We start from the raw sequence: 18,162 nt of genomic DNA, 5'->3' as shown, positions 1-18,162 counted from the left end.
CTTTTATGATCACAGTGTTTAAACCATGAAGTACTCAGGTGTCTTCGTACTGTCATGGATTTCTGGACTCTCAGCCAAGAATACATAATGAGGCTTGGCTGAGAGCTCAGAAACCCATTAGCCTATTGAAAGAACAGGGATGAAGGGTTGTTTTGGCATGGAGTTATGGCGAAGTTTCTCCTCTGTATGAAAGATGGAACTGTGCAAGGGAAGAAAATCAGTCATGACCCAGTTAAGCCTAACTAATTCTCCAAGTAAGAAAGTGGTTTGAAAGCCAGATTGACTACTGTTTTGGAACGAGTCAATCTATTTTTACATTTATGCAGTTTACATGGAGCTGTTTGTGAATTTTGTCATTTTCTGCTCAATCACATCCCCACTGCATATCTCCATGGGGTCAACAAGAGATTAATTTTCTAGTTAGTTATTATAAAATGGTGGCTATAATAATGTATCTGACTATGGTGCAAATTTTCAACATATTCCACTCTTCATCTCCCGGAGACTGGCCTTTGTTCCATGAGTTGAACTTAAGAACATAAGAAATAGGGGCAAGAGGAGAACATATGACCCCTTGAGCTTTCTCCAACATTCAATAAAATAATGGCTGATCTTCAGCCTCAATTCCATTTGCTGCCTGCTCCTCATATCCCTTGATTCCCCAATATTATGTATTCACCAGTATGCTATATACCTTAGATGCCTAATTTATCTCAGAGCAATGCAAAGCTGACCCTCATTTCAAACCCAAATTTACAAAACTTTAAAATATCTCAGAACATACAGGATTTTGATTACACCTTGTCTTAGCTCAAATCCCCAGGTCTTTTCTCTGTAAGCTTCTCAGTTCCATAAGCACTTTAGCTCAAACAACAAACTTAAGCAATCAAATAAATTTACATAGATCAGAGAACAGACCAAAACAATCAAACACAGATCAATCAAACCATTGAACACTACACTCAAAGAAACATAGAAACTAGGAGTTGGAGTAGGCCATTTAGCCCTTCGAGCCTGCTCCGCTGTTCTTTATGATCATGGCTGATCATCCAACTCAATAGCTGCTCCCAATTTCTCCTCTTACTCTTTGATCCCTTTTGCCCCAAGAGCTATATCCAACTCCTTCTTGAAAACATACAATGTTTTGGTCTCAACTACTTTCTGTGGTAACGGATTCCACAGGCTCACCACTCTCTGGGTGAAGAAATTTCTCCTCATCTCAGTCCTAAATGGTCTACCCCATATTCTCAGACTGTGACCCCTGGTTCTGGAGACCAAAAATCTGCTTATCTCAGCCTTAAATATATTCAATGATGGAGCATCCACAATCCTCTAGGATAGAGAATTCCAAAGATTGAGAATCCTTGGAGTGAAGAAGTTTCTTCTCATCTTCATCCTAAATGGTCAATCTCTCATCCTGACACTGTGTCCCTGTGTTCTCGATTCCCCAGCCAAGGGAAGCAACTTCTCTGCGTCTACCAAAGAGACCATTTAGAACCTTGTATGTTTTAATGATATCTCCTCATTTTTCTAAACTCCAGAGGGTATAGGTCCAATTTACTCAGCCTGTCATCATAGGAGAACACCCTCATCCCAGGGACCAATTTGGTGCTGATGCTGTCACTTGCACTCTTCCCTTTAATCACCTTGAAGCCTCGTAGCATCCTCTTCACCACAAACATTCCCACTTAGTTTTTGTCATCAGCAAACTTGGAAATATTACACTTAGTTCCCTCATCCAAATCATTGATGTATATATTGTGAATAGCTAGGGCCCAAGCACTGATCCCTGCAGTACCACACTAGTCATCGCCTGCAATTCCAAAAAAGACCCACTTATTCCTACTCTGTTTCCTGTCTGCTAACCAATTCTCAATCCATGCTAATATATTACCCCAATCCCATGTGCTTTAATTTTACACACTGACCTCTCACGTGGGACTTTATCAAAAGCTTTCTGAAAATCCAAATACACCTCATCCACTCATTTTCCCTTATCTATTCTGATAGTTACGTCCTCAAAAACTGCTGTACGATTGTCAAACATGATTTCCCTTTCATAAATCCATGTTGACTTTGTCTAATCCCGTTGATATTTTCTAACTGTCCTGTTATCACAATCTTCATAGTAGACTCTAGTATTTTCCCTACCACTGATGTTAGGCTAACTGGTCTGTAATTCCCTGTTTTCTCCCTTCCTCCTTTTTTAAATAGTGGGGTTAAGTTTGCCAGCCTCCAATCTGCCGGGATTGTTCCAGAATCTACAGAATATTGGAAGTTGACAACCAAAGCATCCATGACTTCCATGGCCACCTCCTTTCTGGGATATAGATTATCAGGCCCTGGGGATTTATTAGCTTTCAGTCCCATTAATTGCTCCAGCACTAATTTTTTAGGCATACTAATTTCCTTCAATTCCTCCTTCTCACTAGACCCTTGATTCCCTAGTATTTCTGGGAAGTTATTTGTGTCTTCCTCCGCGAAGACAGAACTAAAGTAATTGTTTAATTGCTCTGCCATTTCCTTGTTCTCCATTATAAATTCTCCTATTTCGGACTGTAAGGGACCTATTTGTCTTCACCAATATTTTCCTTCTTACATACTTATAGAAGCTTTTACAGTTTTCTTTTATGTTCCTTGCATGCTCTATTTTCTCCTCATAATCAATCTCTTGGTCCTCCTTTGCTGAATTACAAACTGCCCCCAATCCTCAGGCTTGCTACTTTTTTTTAGCAACTTTATATGACTCCTCTTTGGATCTAATGTTATCCTTAATTTCTTTTGTTAGCCATGATTGGGCCACTTTTCCTGCTGTGGTTTTGTGCCAGAAAGCAATATATAACTTGTGATGCATACATTAGTTCCTTAAATGTTAGCTATTGCCTATCCACTGTCATGCCTTTTAATGAAGCTCCCCAATCTATCTTGGCCAACTCGCACCTTATCCCTTTGTAGTTTCCTTTGTTTAGATGTAAGACCCTAGTTTTGGATCAGACCACTTCACTTTCCATCCTAATGAAGAATTGTAGCATGTTATGGTCACTCTTCCCTAAAGGACCCTGCGCAACAAGATTATTAATTAACCACTTCTCATTGCACAAAACCAAAGGTAGGATAGCCTGTTCCCTAGTTGATTCCACTGGTCGTACACACTCCAGGAATTCATCCACCACAGTATTATTGCTAATTTCTTTTGCCTAATCTATATGTAGATTAAAGACATCCATGATTGCTGTCACACCCTTGTTACATGCATCTCCAATTTCCTGTTTAATACTGACCCCTACATTATAACTATTGTTTGGAGGCCTATAGACAACTACCACTAATGTTTTCTGCCCCTTGTTGCTTCTTAGTACCACCCAGACTGATTCTACATCTAGATTTTCTGAGCCAATATCCTCTCTCACTATTGCACTGATTTCATCCTGAACTAACACCACCACACCACCTCCTCTGCCTGTCCTTACTAAATATTGAGTACCCTTGGATATTCAGTTCCCAGCCTTGGTTGCCCTGCAGCCATGCCCTTGTAATCACAATTATATTGTACCCATTTACATCTATGTGCACTGTTAATTTATCTACCTTATTGCAAATGCTCCATACATTCAGATACTGTACCTTTAGATTGACTTTTACACATTTATTTTTGTACTGTGGCCCTATTTGCTGCTAGCCTCTGTTTCCTCTGCCTTCCACATTTGTTTTCTAATTTTCTGTCCTTCATTTCTACCTTTGTTTCCCTCTCCTGTGTCTCCCCGCTCAGGTTCCCACCCCCTTGGCAGTCTTGTTTGAACCCTCCCCCACAGTACTAGCGAATACGGCTGTGAGGATATTGGTCCCAGCCCTGCTGGGGTGCAACCTGTTCAGCTTGTACAGGTCCCATCTTCCCCAGAATCAGTCCCAATGCCTCAGGAATCTAAATCCCTCCCTCCCAACCCATCTCTCCAATCACAGAATCATCCGGTCCATTCTCCTCTTCCTGATCTTGTTAGAATGTGGCCCTGGTAGTAATCCTGAGATTACTACCTTTGAGGTCCTGCTTTTTAATTTATTTTTTAACTCACTATATTCTGCTTGTAGGACCCTCATCCTTCTTATTACCTATGTCATTGGTATCGATGTGGGCCATGACCTCTGGCTGTTCACCCTCCCCCTTCAGAATGTCCTGCAGCCGCTCAGTAACATCCTTGACCCTGGCACCAGGGAGGCAACATACCATTCTGGTATCACGTCTGCAGCCACAGAAACGTCTATCTGTTCCCCTTACAATAGAATCCCCTATCGTGATTGCTCTCCCACTCTTTTTTCTCCCCCTCTGTGCAGCTGAACCACTCGTGGTGCCACAGACTTGGCTCTTGCTGCATTCCTCTAAGAAACCATCACCCCCAGCAGTATCCATAATGGGAAATCTGTTGGAGAGGGAGATGGACCTAGGGGACTCCTGCACTACCTGCCTAGTGCCTTCACTCTGTCTGGCAGTCACCTATTCCCTTTCTGTCTATGCACTCATTACCTGCGGTGTGACCACCTCACTGTATGTGCTATCCACAAAGATCTCAGCCCTGCAATTGCTCCAAAGTGACTCCAGCCGTTGCTCCAGATATGAAATGAGGATTTCAATTAGCTGCAGCTGGAGACACTTCTTGCACACGTGGTCACCATGGACACTGGAAGTGTCCTTGACTTCCTACGTCGCACAGGTGGAGCATTCCATTTGACTGAGCTCACCTGCCATGACCTTTAAATTACACCCTTTACTTTTACTTCCTCGAGTTCAGAGAGTATTAAGGACAATGGAAATATTCACTGAGAGAGATGACGAGCCTCTGGTTCCGGCCTTCCAACTCATGGTGGAGAGTCAGCAAGAGGCTGGGGAACATCTCACAGAGCTGATGGAAGCCCTCAGATTGGCAGATGAGTCGGAGGAGTCCATCTGCCTGCTCACTGATGAAGTGGTGCCCACAGGTGCACGCATGGAGGTCTCCATGGGGAGGGTGGCAGATGCCATGGAAACCCTCATCCAGCAGAACGCCCGGTTTCTGCCGGAGATGCTTGCAGACCTGCAGTCCATCGCTGTTGGTATGGGTGAGCTCATGCAGTGGCTATAAGAGAGGGAAATGACACACCTTGACATCCCTCCAGGTGCTCCTTCCCCTCAATGAGTCAGACCAGGGCACTCGGGCAGCCAAAGGGAGGAGGGGTGGCAGGTGGACAGCCATCCACTCAGGAGTCCCAGAGGTTGTCCGCTTCTTCCGAATCCCCTTTGCCTGTGACCCCTTCAACCTCGTCCTCTGTCACCGCCGAAGGAGCACCTGGCCCACAGGGGGGCAGCCAAAGTAAGCCGGGGCCCTCAGGGCCTCAGCTCTCCAGAGGGCGGCCACCGAAGTCATCAAAGGCAACAGGGTAAACAACTCCCCAGGCTGCCTCCACCCCTGCTGCGGTTGTCAGGGCAGCACCTCGATGTGATAGGCTTTGTCAAATCAAGAAAATTTGATCTCAAGTGGATTGACGGGTCGACACTGTCACTGTATTAGCTCAAAATATATTCACTCTCATTAAATAATGTTTGCTGTTCTCATCCAGCATCATTATCTAGTCTTTGTGAGACCTCCACCCCCACCCTGCACAATCCCCTCACCCCGCTCAAGCGCAGTGCAGCTGCACGCAGCTGGACCATGAGTATTTCTGCAGGGAGAAGTGTGTGTGTGGCTGGGCCTTTCAGAGCCTCGTGCAGGCACTCTGGCACACGGAGCCTTCCCCCATCATACTCATCTCACTGTCTCCAGCATTTTCAATGTTGCCTGCTGGGATTCTCTTTCAGTTGTCCGTCTGAGTTGACCTGCATCTCCGCCCACCCACTGACCACACTCCCATGCAGCACCTGTGCCCGTCCACCACGAGGCTCTGCTCACTTTCAATTTCACAAGGATGACAGTGGTCAGATTTCTGATCAGCTCCCCAACCATTTCCCCTCCCAGGGTCACCCATCTCTTTTCCTCCATAACAATAGACCCCCCTGCATAACCTTCGATCTCCCCACTGTCACCTTCCAGCCTGAACCTTTCTCATTCCAGGGTGTCCAGATGAACGTGCACATTCCCGACCTTCCAGAGAACCCAACCCCTGTCGACGTTGAACTGCCCAAACTCCTCATTCCTCCCCTCCCCCTAGGGTCCGTGTCAGCCTCCGTGTCCCGACCAACCACCCTCACCCTCCCTTCTACAGTTACCGACACACCCTCAACCTCCCACCCCAACAGCTCCCTCTGCCCCCTGTCACTCTAACCAGCCCCTTCTACCATGCCCACCCTGAGTTCACTCCCCAGGAGGTAGTCATTGATCCTGCCAACAGAAGGCATAGGAGAATTCTGGCCTTTCTCTCTCTATCCCACACTCTCTATCCCAAACTCACTCTTTCTATCCCACACACAGTCTCTCACTCTCTCTCCACACACACTCTCTCTCTCTCACATGAGTCTCTTCACCCTGGGATCTGCAGCCAGCCTTTTCCATCCCGGGCCTCTAGGCCAGACTGTTCCATCCTGGGCCCCGCAGCCACTGTTCCTCTGTGGTGCCCGCAGCCAGTCTGATCCTCTGTGGTGCCTGCAGCCAGTCTGATCCTCTGTGGGCCCCGCAGCCAGTCTGATCCTCTGTGGGCCCCGCAGCCAGTCTGATCCTCTGTGGGCCCCGCAGCCAGTCTGATCCTCTGTGGGCCCCGCAGCCAGTCTGATCCTCTGTGGGCCCCGCTGCCAACCTGTTTGTTCTAATTCATTCACGGTGTGTGGGCATCGCTGGCTGGGCCAGAATTTATTGCCCAACCCTAGTTTCCCTTGAGAAGGTGGCGGTGAGCTGCCTTCTTGAACCGCTACAGTCCATGCGGTGTAGGTACACCCACAGTGCTGTTAGGGAGGGTGTTCCAGGATGGTGACCCAGCGACCGTAAAGGGACGGCGGTATCGTCACGAGTTAGGATGGTGAGTGACTTGGGAGGGGAACTTCCAGCTAGTGGTGATCCCATCTATCTGCTGCCCTTGTCCTTCTAGATGGTCGTGGTCATGGGTTAGGAAGGTGCTGTCTAAGGAGCCTTGCTGAATTCTTGCAATGCATCTTGTAGATGGTACACACTCTTGCTACTGTGCGTCGGTTGTGGAGGGAGTGAATATTTCTGGATTTGGTGCCAATCAAGTGGGCTGCTTTGTCCTGGACAGTGTCCAGCTTCTTGAGTGTTGCGGAAGTTGCACTCATCCAGGCAAGTGGAGATTATTCCATTGCACTCCTGTCTTGTGCCTTGTAGATGGTGGACAGGTTTTGGGGAGTCATGAGGTGAGTTACTCATCGCACGATTCCTGGCCTCTGACCTGCACTTGCAGCCACAGTATTTATATGGCTAGTCCAGTTCAGTTTCTTGTCAATGGTACTCCGCAGGATGTTGATACCTGGGGTTCAGTGATGGTAATGCCATCGAACATCAAGGGGTGATGGTTAGATTCTCTCTTGTTAGAGACAGTTATTGCCTGACATTTGTGCGGCACGAATGTTACTTGCCACTTGTCAGCCCAAGCCTGGATATTGTCCAGGTCTTGCTGCATTTGGACATGGACTGCTTCAGTATCTGAGGAGTCGTGAATGGTGCTGAACATTGTGCAATCATCAGCGAACATGGTCACTTCTGACCTTATGATAGAAGGAAGATCTTTGATGAAGCAGCTGAAGATGGTTGGGCCTAGGACTCTAGTCTGAGGAACTCCTGCAGTAATGTCTTGGAGCTGAGTTAACTGACCTCCAACAACCACAGCCATCTTCCTTTGTGCTACATATGACTCCAACCAGCGGAGAGTTTTCCCCCTCATTCCCATTGACTCCAATTTTGCCAGTTCTCCTTGATGCCACACTTGGTCAAATGCGGCCTTAATGTCAAGGGCAATCACTCTCACTGTCCCATCCCCAGCCTGCAGCCAGCCTGTTCCGCCATGGGCACAACAGCCAGTCAGTTCCAGTCTGTTCCATCCCAGGTTCCTCCCGGGCCCTGCAGCCAGCCTGTTCCATCCAGGGCCCTGCAATCAGCCTGTTCCACCCCGGGCCCCACAGTCAGCCTGTTCCATCCAGTGCCCTGTAGCCAGCCTGTTCCATCCCGGGCCCTGCAGCTAGTCTATCTCCTTCCGCCCTCGCAGAATTCCACTCTTTTTCCCCACCACACTTAGCGACGCTGGTGTTTTTTGCTTCTCCACTCAGAGACAGTTTCTCTCCCACATTTCCTGTTGATAGGCACCCAAGTGAGCATCTCAGTAGCAAATGCAGAGTGATTATGTGATTGGCAGAGCAGTTTTTTGCCTAGTCTTCCACTCCACTTATTACCCTTCTGACAGGCATTTTGAACAGTGGCTCTGGGGGCCACATAAAATGGAATCGGGAGGGCACAATCCGGCCCACGGGCCATGCAATGGGCAAGTCTGCACGACAACAACTCACCAAAACATGGGCAAAAAGAGCCGAATTGAAAATAAAACATTCTGAAGGGTTTTGACAGAGTTGATACTGAGAGGTTATTTCCCCTGACTGGGGAGTCTAGAACATCCAGAACATTGTGGGGAGGCAATGATGTGGTGGTATTGTTGCTGGACTATAAACCCAGAAACCCAGGGTAATGTTCTGGGGACCTGGGTTCAAATCCTGCCATAGCAGATGGTGGAATTTGAATTCAATAAATCTCTGGAATTAAAAGTATAAAGATAACCGATGTCAATTGTTGTAAAAACCCATCTGGTTCACTCATGTCCTTTAGGGAAGGAAATCTGCTGCCCTTACCTGGTCTGGCCTACATTTGACTCCAGACTCAGAGCAATGTTGGTGACTTTTAAATTCCATCTGAACAAGGGCAATTAGGGATGGGCAATAAATGCTGGCCTAGCCAGCAACACCCACATCCCATGAATGAATAAAAAAACATTACGGAACAGCATCAGGATAAGTAGACAAACATCCACGACTGGAATGAGGAGTAATTTTTTCACTCAGGGTTGTGAATGTGTGGACTTTTCTACTCTGGATGATTGTGGATGCTCCATCATTGATTATATTCAAGACTAGGATAGATAGATTTTTGATTTCAGAGATTCAAAGCGTATGGGGAGCGGGTGAGAAAGTAGAGTTGAGACAAAGATCAGCCATGATCATAGTGATGGTAATGCTTTTGACTATCAAGGGACAATGGTTGGATTCTACTTTGTTGGAGATGGTCATTGCCTGGCACTTGCTTGGTACAAATTTTACTTGGAACATATCAGGTCAAGCCTGAATGTTGTCTAGATCTTGCTGCATATGGCATGGATTGCTTCAGTACCTGAAGAACATTATCTTAAGTTCTTATGATAGTACCTCCCAAAATCCATGATCTCAAGAGGGAAGGTACTCCCATAGTGTTTTTAGGTAGGCAGTTCCAGGATTTTGAAGGGTAAGCTAGAAGGATAAGAGCCGCAGGCATATGGGAACACTGCCACCTCAAAGTTCCCCTCAAAGTTATTGTAATGACTTGACGTACTGGACAGGTTTCTACTTGAAACATACAACTTAATTACAGAGCTCTTTTGGAAGCTACATGCTTGAACCAGGTCCACAACTAGAAAATTCGCCCCCGGATTACCTGTGCTTAGGGATCATTCGTCAAGAACAACCACGTCGCCCCTAATAGGCAGTACCTTCAATCACTACATTTCCTCCCCCCTTAGCTTTTTACATTTCCTATTTACGAAGAACATTTTAATCCACAACATATACATATATACATTGGTCAGGTGATTAGAGATTAAGTCTCTGAGGTGGTTTTCTGATTCGGTTAGAGTGGCATAGCTCTACCAATTTAAGCTCTCCCACTGGGTCGACATGATCAGGAACTGCAGCATCAGGTACATTATTAGAAAGTGGCAATTCAGGGTTAGGCAACTCTACAGAGACATCAGGTACGTTTATTCTAGGTCGACCTGTCACCTCTGAGACTAATGGTTTGACCTAAATTACAGGCGGAATAACTGGTCGTTGGAATGTCTCTCTACTCCTTAGATGATCCACGTGTTTTTGAACAATTTGGTCTTCCACTTCCACTTGGAATGACAAGAGTCCAATTTCTGAGGCAATTGCACCAGGAACCCAACTAGGTCCATTTCCATAATTCAGCATGAAAACTGTATCTCCTACAGTAAATCTTCAAGCTTTGCTATGAATATTGTGATTCAATTTTTGGTTACTCTGATCCTTCTCTACCTTCCCCTTTAAGTTTGGAAACACCAGACTTAACCTTGTATGTAGTCGGCGTTTCATCAATAATTCAGACCGCATCGAACCTGCAGTTGCACGAGGAGTTTAGAAAGTTGAGTTTCTAAAATACCTTCGGATAGATTCTTCATTCCTGATTCGAAAGTTTGCACAACTCTTTCAGCTAACCCTTTTGATGCTTGACGATATGGTGCTGTTTTAATATGTTTGATCCCATTTAAACTCATGAACCTCTGAAATTCTGTACCAGTGAAGACTGTATCATTATTCAAAACAATGGTAGGCCATGTATACTAAAACATTGACGCCGCTTTTCAATAGTTGCACTTGATGTTGGTGATCTAACTTCATACATATCCATCCACTTAGAATGCGCATCTACGATCAGTGAAAACATGGCACCTAAGAATGGTCCTACATAATCATTATGTAGCTTAACCCAGGGTCAACCAGGCCACACCCATGGGTGCAGTGGAGCTGAAACAGGCAATTTCCTTTGTTGCTGACACTGAAGACAGTGCTTGACCATGCTTTCAATGTCACTGTCAATGCCTGGCCACCAGACATAGCTTTGTGCAAACATCTTCATCATCGAAATGCCTGGATGCACAGTGTGAAGCTCTGTCAAGAATGATTCTTTTCCTTGCAAAGGGATCCCCACAACGAGATTCCATCTTGACAACTTAACTCTATCTCATGGGCATGGAATAGTCTTATCCCTTCAGACACTGGTGAATTTGACCACCCTTGCAATACAATGCCTCGGAAGTTTGACAAAATTGGATATCTGTTCATCCAATTCCTTATTTGCTTCACACACACAGGTGAAGAGTCTATGAAATTCAGCACAAGCACAACTTCTTGTGGCATTGGAGCATGTACAATGCTATCTGGTAACGGGAGATGAATGAGTGCATTCACGTTTGCAATATGGAAGCCAGGACGGTACATAAAACTATACTCATACGCAGATAATATCAAAGCCCGACACTGAATTCTTGCTGAGCTATTGGCAGAATGGCCTTATCCTCACTGAATGGTTTATTAATGGTAACCCATTAATAGTTTATGGTCTGACACAATGGTGAAATGTCCTCCATGCGGATACTGGTGGAATTTCTTCACTCCAAATATCATTGATGAACCTTCCTTTTCAAGTTATAAATAATCCTTCTTGGCTGCAGAGAGGGTTTTCGAGCCATAACTGATTGGCCTTTTGGAGCCTTCTTCCATTCTGTGTAACAGCACAGCTCCCACAACATAAGAAGACACATGGCAGGTTAATAGTAATTCTATTGATGGGTAATAATGTCCCAGTAGACATGATGAATGTAATGAGAACATAAGAACATAAGAAATAGAAGCAGGAGTAGACCATTCGGCCCCTCAAGCCTGCCCCGCCATTCAATAATATCATGGCTGATCTGCCCCAGGCCTCAATTCCTCTTTCGTGCCAGCTCCCCATAACCCTCTTAACTTTCACAATGGCTTCTTCTTGTTGTGAATTCCATGACCAACATTTTCAATAACAAGTGCGATGGCGCTGACACTGTTTACAAGTTTGTCAAGAAGCGGCTATAATAATTAATCATGCCAAAAGAGACTTGAGTTCAGTGACACTAGTAGGAGGGTGTGCCTCTTTGATAGCCCTGACTTTCTCCTCTACTGAATGCAACCCCATGGCATCCGCCCGGTGACCCAGGTAAGTGACTTCTGGCACTTGGAATGTACATTTCTCTTTCTTTAATCATACATTGGCCTCCAGAAATCTTTTTAAATCCTCCTCCAGGTTGGCCAAATGTTCAGCTTCCGTTGACCCTGTGATCAGTACATCAATGTATATTACTAACACAAAAACAAAAATAGCTGGTAAAACTATTACTACTCTGGGAAGTCCTGGCAACAGACTTTCCATGTCCTTTGGAAGATTGCACATGCAGATGATACACCAAAGGCTGGCGCGTATATTGGTGCAGGCCCTTGTGGGTGTTGGTACAGGCCCTTGTGGGCGTTGATGGTTACATACCCTCGAGAAGTGCTATCCAGCTCTAGCTGTTGGTATGCATGCCTCATGTCCAATTTGCTATAGGATTTGCCTCCAGCTACTTTTGCGTACAAGGATATTTATCTAGTTTAGCTGCAACCAATACCTATTCCCTGTACAATGTCAAAGCAGTAAAACTCCCCACAAATGCAAATAGTTTGATCTGGTTTCATCACAGGGACTATGGATGCTGCCCATTCCAAAAATTGGACTGGCTGGATGATGCCTCACTTCACTTAGCTGCACATTTCTGCATCCACCTTCTCCTTTGGGGCATAATGCACAGGTCTGGAATTAAAGATCCGGGGTGTCGCCTCCGAAGCTACATATAGTTTTGCTTTTACGCCTTTTATCTTCCCCAATTCTTCACAAAATACACTGTCATATTTCCTTAACAGTTCAAGAACTCCTCCTGGTTCTCACTTGAAATATTTCAGACCAGTTGAGCTTAATTTTTTGTAACTGGTCACAGCCCAGAAGACTAGGTCCTTCACCTGTCATTATGATCACTGGAATCTGGGCTGCCTGTTGCCTTTTGGACACAGGTACTGTGGTGATGCCCTTTACCTGTATGGACTGTCCAGTGTATGTCTTCAATTGTGCCGTGGTTTGCTTCAGATTCAGTGGCTAGGTACCTTCATTTAGGTATTAAAACTTGTGCTCGCCCACTACTGTGGTTGAGACTCCCGTATCCACCTCCATGACTAGAGGCTTCCCATTCACTTGAATGGTGACGGTTATTGATTCAGTTTTACTGCTTTGACATTATACAGGGAATAGATATTGGTATCAGCAGCTTCAAGTTCTGTTGTATTAATCACTTCAATCATTTTGGTCTGCTGTCTGCTGGGCTGTCTTGATTTCGCCCTGCATTGCTCTATTATGTGGCAGTAATGGCATTCTGCCTCCTTGAATCTGCAGGGGTCCGGTATGTGGTTACCCCCACATCTGTAACAGAGTAACCTCGGAGTCGCTGCTGAAGTGCTTCCACTAGGCCTTTTCATTTTTCAAGCAGCAGAGACTGTCACTCGCTTCACTGCTGTGTTTCTGGTTGTTGCGCCATGCCTAGCAGTAGGTTCCCACCCCGACTGAGAACGGCGCCATGTTGCACATTCTGTAAAGCCTGTGAGTCTTCGCAGCACTTTCCATGGCTAGTGCTGTTTCCATGGTGCGCTTCAAATCGACGTTAACTTCTGCGAGTAAATGGCACTGAATGGTGTAGCCGTGAACGCCACAAACTAACCAGTCCCACAACATGTCATTGAGTGTCTCCGAAGTCGCAGTGCTCAGTTAACTGCTTTAACTTTGCCATATAATTTGTGATGGACTCTCCCGGGGCCATTACCCTGGAGTTAAACTTAAACTTCTGCATTATTAGCAATGGCTTTGGCTGAAAATGCATCTTCACGAGGTCTACCAATTTGTTAAAAGATTTAGAATTGGCCACATATGGGGCCATCTGACTGCGGATGAGGTTTTATGTCCTGCTACCACAGACACTCAAAAGAATTGCTTTCTGCTTCTCTTCCGCATTTATTTCATTCGCCTTGAAATAAAAGCCAAGGTGCTCGACATACTGGCTCCAGTCTTCCATGGTCACTTCATAAGGGTCGATTCTGTCGAAGGGTGGCATGACTGGTGAGTATACTTTTTTTTCTTAAGCACTGGTGTACTCACATTCACAAGGCGAGGTGCAGCGTCGGAGCTATTTTACCCTCTTCGCCTAATGTAATGAACTTGATGTACCGGGGAGGTTTCTACTTGAAACAGATAACTTTATTACAGAGCTCTTTTAGAAGCTACATGCTTGAACCAGGTCCACGACTAGAAATCTCTGCCCCCCGGATTATCCGCGCTTAGGGCTCATTCGTTAAGAACAATCATGTGCCTCGAGCAGGCAGTAGAAAAGCTATACCTTCAATCACTACAGATATGCAGCATCCTGATTTTGGAAATATATTGCTGTTCCTGCATTGGCACTGGGTTAAAGTCCTGTAACTGGAAGGTACCTACCTAAAACACAATGGGAGTAGCTTCCCCCTACATGGACTACAGCAGTTCAATTAGGCAACTGACCAGCACCTTCTCAAGGATAATTAGGGATGGGAAATAATGCTGACCTTGTCAGCAATGCCCACATCCTGTGAATGAAAAAGAAATAGCAATCGGGATTGTTAATATGGGAAATTGGGAGAGTTCCCAAGTGCCCCTCTGAATGGTTTCATGGGCCAGAATTTCCAGCCCCTCCCACTGGCAGGATCTTCCATACCTGCCGAAGTCAATAAACGTTTGACTGGATTGCCGCAGCTGCCGTGGGGGAATCTGCTGCAGCGGGGCTGGAAAATTCTGGCCATGGTGTTTTATTGTTGACATCTCTTCTTTCTGTGAAAATGAGAAAGAATGGAGGTGGTCATAGAAATAGTGGACGCGTTGGCTGTCATCTTCCAAAATCCTGCAGATTCTGGACCAGTCCTGGCAGATTGCAGGGTGGCAAATGTAACCCCACTATTTAAAAAAGGAGGGAGAGAGAAAACAGGGAATTACAGACCGGTTAGCCTAACCTCAGTACCAGGGAAAATGCTAGAGTCTATTGTAAAGGATGTGATAACAGGACATTTAGAAAATATCAATGGGATTAGACCAAATCAACATGTATTTATGAAAGGGAAATAATGTTTGACAAATCTATTGGAGTTCTTTGACGATGTAACTAGCAGAATAGATAAGGGAGAGCCAGGGGATGTGGTGTTTTTGGATTTTCAGAAAACTTTTGATAAAGTCCCACAGAAGAGGTTAATGTGTAAAATTAAAGCATATGGGATTGGGGGTAATATATTGGCATGGATTGAGAATTGGTTAGCAGACAGGAAACAGAGAGTAGGAATAAATGGGTCTTTTTTGGAGTGGCAGGTGGTGACTAGTGGGGTACTGCGGGGACCAGTGCTTGGGCTCCAGCTATTCACAATATATATCAATGATTTGGATGAGGGAGCCAAATGTAATATTTCCAAGTTTGCTGACAATATGAAACTTGGTGGCAATGTGAGCAGTGAGGAGGGTGCTAAGAGGCGATTTAGAGAGGTTGAGTGAGTGCGCAAATACACGGTAGATGCGGTATAACGTGGGTAAGTATGAAGTTATCCAATTCGGTCAGAAAAACAGAATGGCAGAGTATTATTTAAAATGTGATAGATTGGGAAATGTTGATGAACAAAGGGACCTGGGTGTCCTTGTACACCAATCATTGAAAGCAGGCATGCAGGTGCAGCAAGCAGTTAAGAAGGCAAATGTTATGTTGGCCTTCATTGCAAGAGGACTTGAGTACAGCGGCAAGGATGTCTTCCTACGACTGCGCAAGGCCTCGGTGAGACCACACCTGGAATATTGTGTGCAGTTTTGGTCTCCTTACCTAGAAAGGATATAGTTGCCATCGAGGGAGTGCAGCGAACGTTCACCAGACTGATTGGTGGGTGGCAAGATTGTCGTATGAGGAGAGATTGGGCTGACTGGCCTTATATTCACTGGTGATTAGAAGAATGAGGGGAGATTTGATTGAAACGTATAAAATTCTGACAGGCGTGGACAGACTGGATGTAAGGATGATATTTCCTCCGGCTGGGGGAGTCTAGAACAAGGGGTCACAGTCTCAGGATATGGGGTAGGCCATTTAGGACTGAGATGAGGAGAAACATCTTCACTCAGAGGGTGGTGAATCTGTGGAATTCTCTACCACAGGAGGCTGTGGAGGTCAAGTCACTGAATATATTTAAGAAGGAAATCAATAGATTTGGGGGTTCTAAAGGCATCAAGGAGTACGGGGTGTGTGCAGGAGTACGGAGTTGAGATAGAGGATCAGCTATGATCATGTTGAATGGTGGAACAGGCTCGAAGGGCAGAATGACCTCCCCCTTGCTTCTATTTTCTACGTTTCTTTGTTTTGAAGTAGCCAATCCACCACTATCCCTTTCGACCTTTCTGTGGTTTGGACAACCAAAATGATTTGTGTGACAAATTGTTTCATTAGTTTCATTCTATGGTCTTCAATTTAAGTTGACACTTCTCATGGTGATATAATGGTCAAATTTTAAGTAGTTGTAAAAGGCCAGGTTCGTTATTGGTTGTTTCACTTTTCTCTTCTGCAGTACTTAAACCAAAAATCAAGGTGCTTAGACCGAACTGGGGTAACATTCTTAAGGTCCTGTTGCCCACGTTTCCATAGAATTTCCACTGAAATTACGAAGGATGATTAGGAAAAAAATATATATGAATTTAACCACAAAGATTATTTCTTTCAGAACACTAACGTATTTCTAGAAACTCAATGATAAGCAGCAACAGGGAAGCCTGTACAGAGCTGATTACAGTAAAGTTTTGGACAACATAATGGGTATGTGAGCTCTTGGTTACTCCACCCAAACTGTGTATAACCAAGCAATTTTCACTAACTTACTTTGCTATTGGGAATTCTGTCTGACAATTTAAAAGTAATAAGTTCATAAAGAGATTCCTGTGATCTATTTCATTTGAATATAAAGTGCAAATTTCACTTTTATTCCTTTGTTACAGTTTTCATGTGCATCTTTTCTCTAATCATAGTTTACAGTGGAGCAGCTTTATTTCATTTGTTGAAATTTAATTGTTGCACAAAAGAGCAACATTGTTATGTTATTATGAATAATGAATGCAACACTGCACCTCTTCAAATCTTCTAGTTCAGTATCAGAGAAATATACAGCCGGGCTTTGATTACGGCATTGGGCTTGTAACCCAGTGCTCATGAGTTCAAATGACAAGTTATGAAATTAAATTCAAGAGATCTGATAATTTATGCGCTATCACCAAAAGCAAAATGATCAGTTAGCTATGGTTTTGTCATAAAAACCCACAGGAAGGGAGCCTGAAACCCTTAGTATTCCCACACTACAGGCTGGATTTTTGTGGAATCGGGATGATGCTGGAGCCGTTGAAAAATGGTGGGCATACCCGATTCTGGGATTCCCGCCCCTAATCCCTGCTCCGGCAATTTTTGCCAGTGCGGGATACGGGTGCAGCTAATGAGCCTGCATTCTGCACTCCTGACCTGGCCTGTTCCATTGCGGAGTGGGGATCCCCTAGCTCCCCCATAATTTCATGACTCAGTCCGGCTTCTCCATGACTCGTGGTTCATGGCGCCTCAGAGGAGTCGTAAACCACAGCCTGAACCTGATATGTTTTGAAAGATAAGTTCAAAATGCCTTACCCATACAACCACTGCCACTTCCCTTGGTCCCTTGGACTTCCGTGGCAACTCAGTGCCACCTCACACCCACTGGCTATTCCTCATGGCCCCTCGTACTCTGCATGCAAACTCAATGCTAACTCATAAACCTAGCCACCCCCCTTGGCCCCTCATACCCCCATGCCAACGTATGCCCACTGGCCATTCCTTATGGCCCTTCAAACTCTCCGTGCCAACTCATTGCCAACTTATGCTCTCAGCCAATCCCATGGCCCCTCATTCTTTCCATGCTCACTCAACACCAAATCATGCCCATTCACTTGGTATGCAATATGTACATAACCAATGAACTATATAATAACAATAGCATCTGGGTTTCCATCCATCCTCATTATGAACGATTGGTTGAGAGCTCAGACTAATAAAAGCATTAGCTCAGCAGGAATTCTGTTTCCATAAATGAAGTGAATTGATGACTTTGCCTGATTGATGTCTTTAAGTGGTTATAATGAGCTATTCATTCTGTGACAAAAACAGAATTACCTGGAAAAACTCAGCAGGTCTGGCAGCATTGGCGGAGATGAAAAGAGTTGACGTTTCGAGTCCTCATGACCCTTCAACAGAACT

This window comes from Cetorhinus maximus, chromosome 19 (assembly GCF_964194155.1).
Source record: "Cetorhinus maximus chromosome 19, sCetMax3.hap1.1, whole genome shotgun sequence".
In the NCBI taxonomy this organism is placed as follows: domain Eukaryota; kingdom Metazoa; phylum Chordata; class Chondrichthyes; order Lamniformes; family Cetorhinidae; genus Cetorhinus; species Cetorhinus maximus.
The sequence above is the reverse complement of the archived record's forward strand: the minus strand, read 5'-3'. Positions refer to the sequence as shown.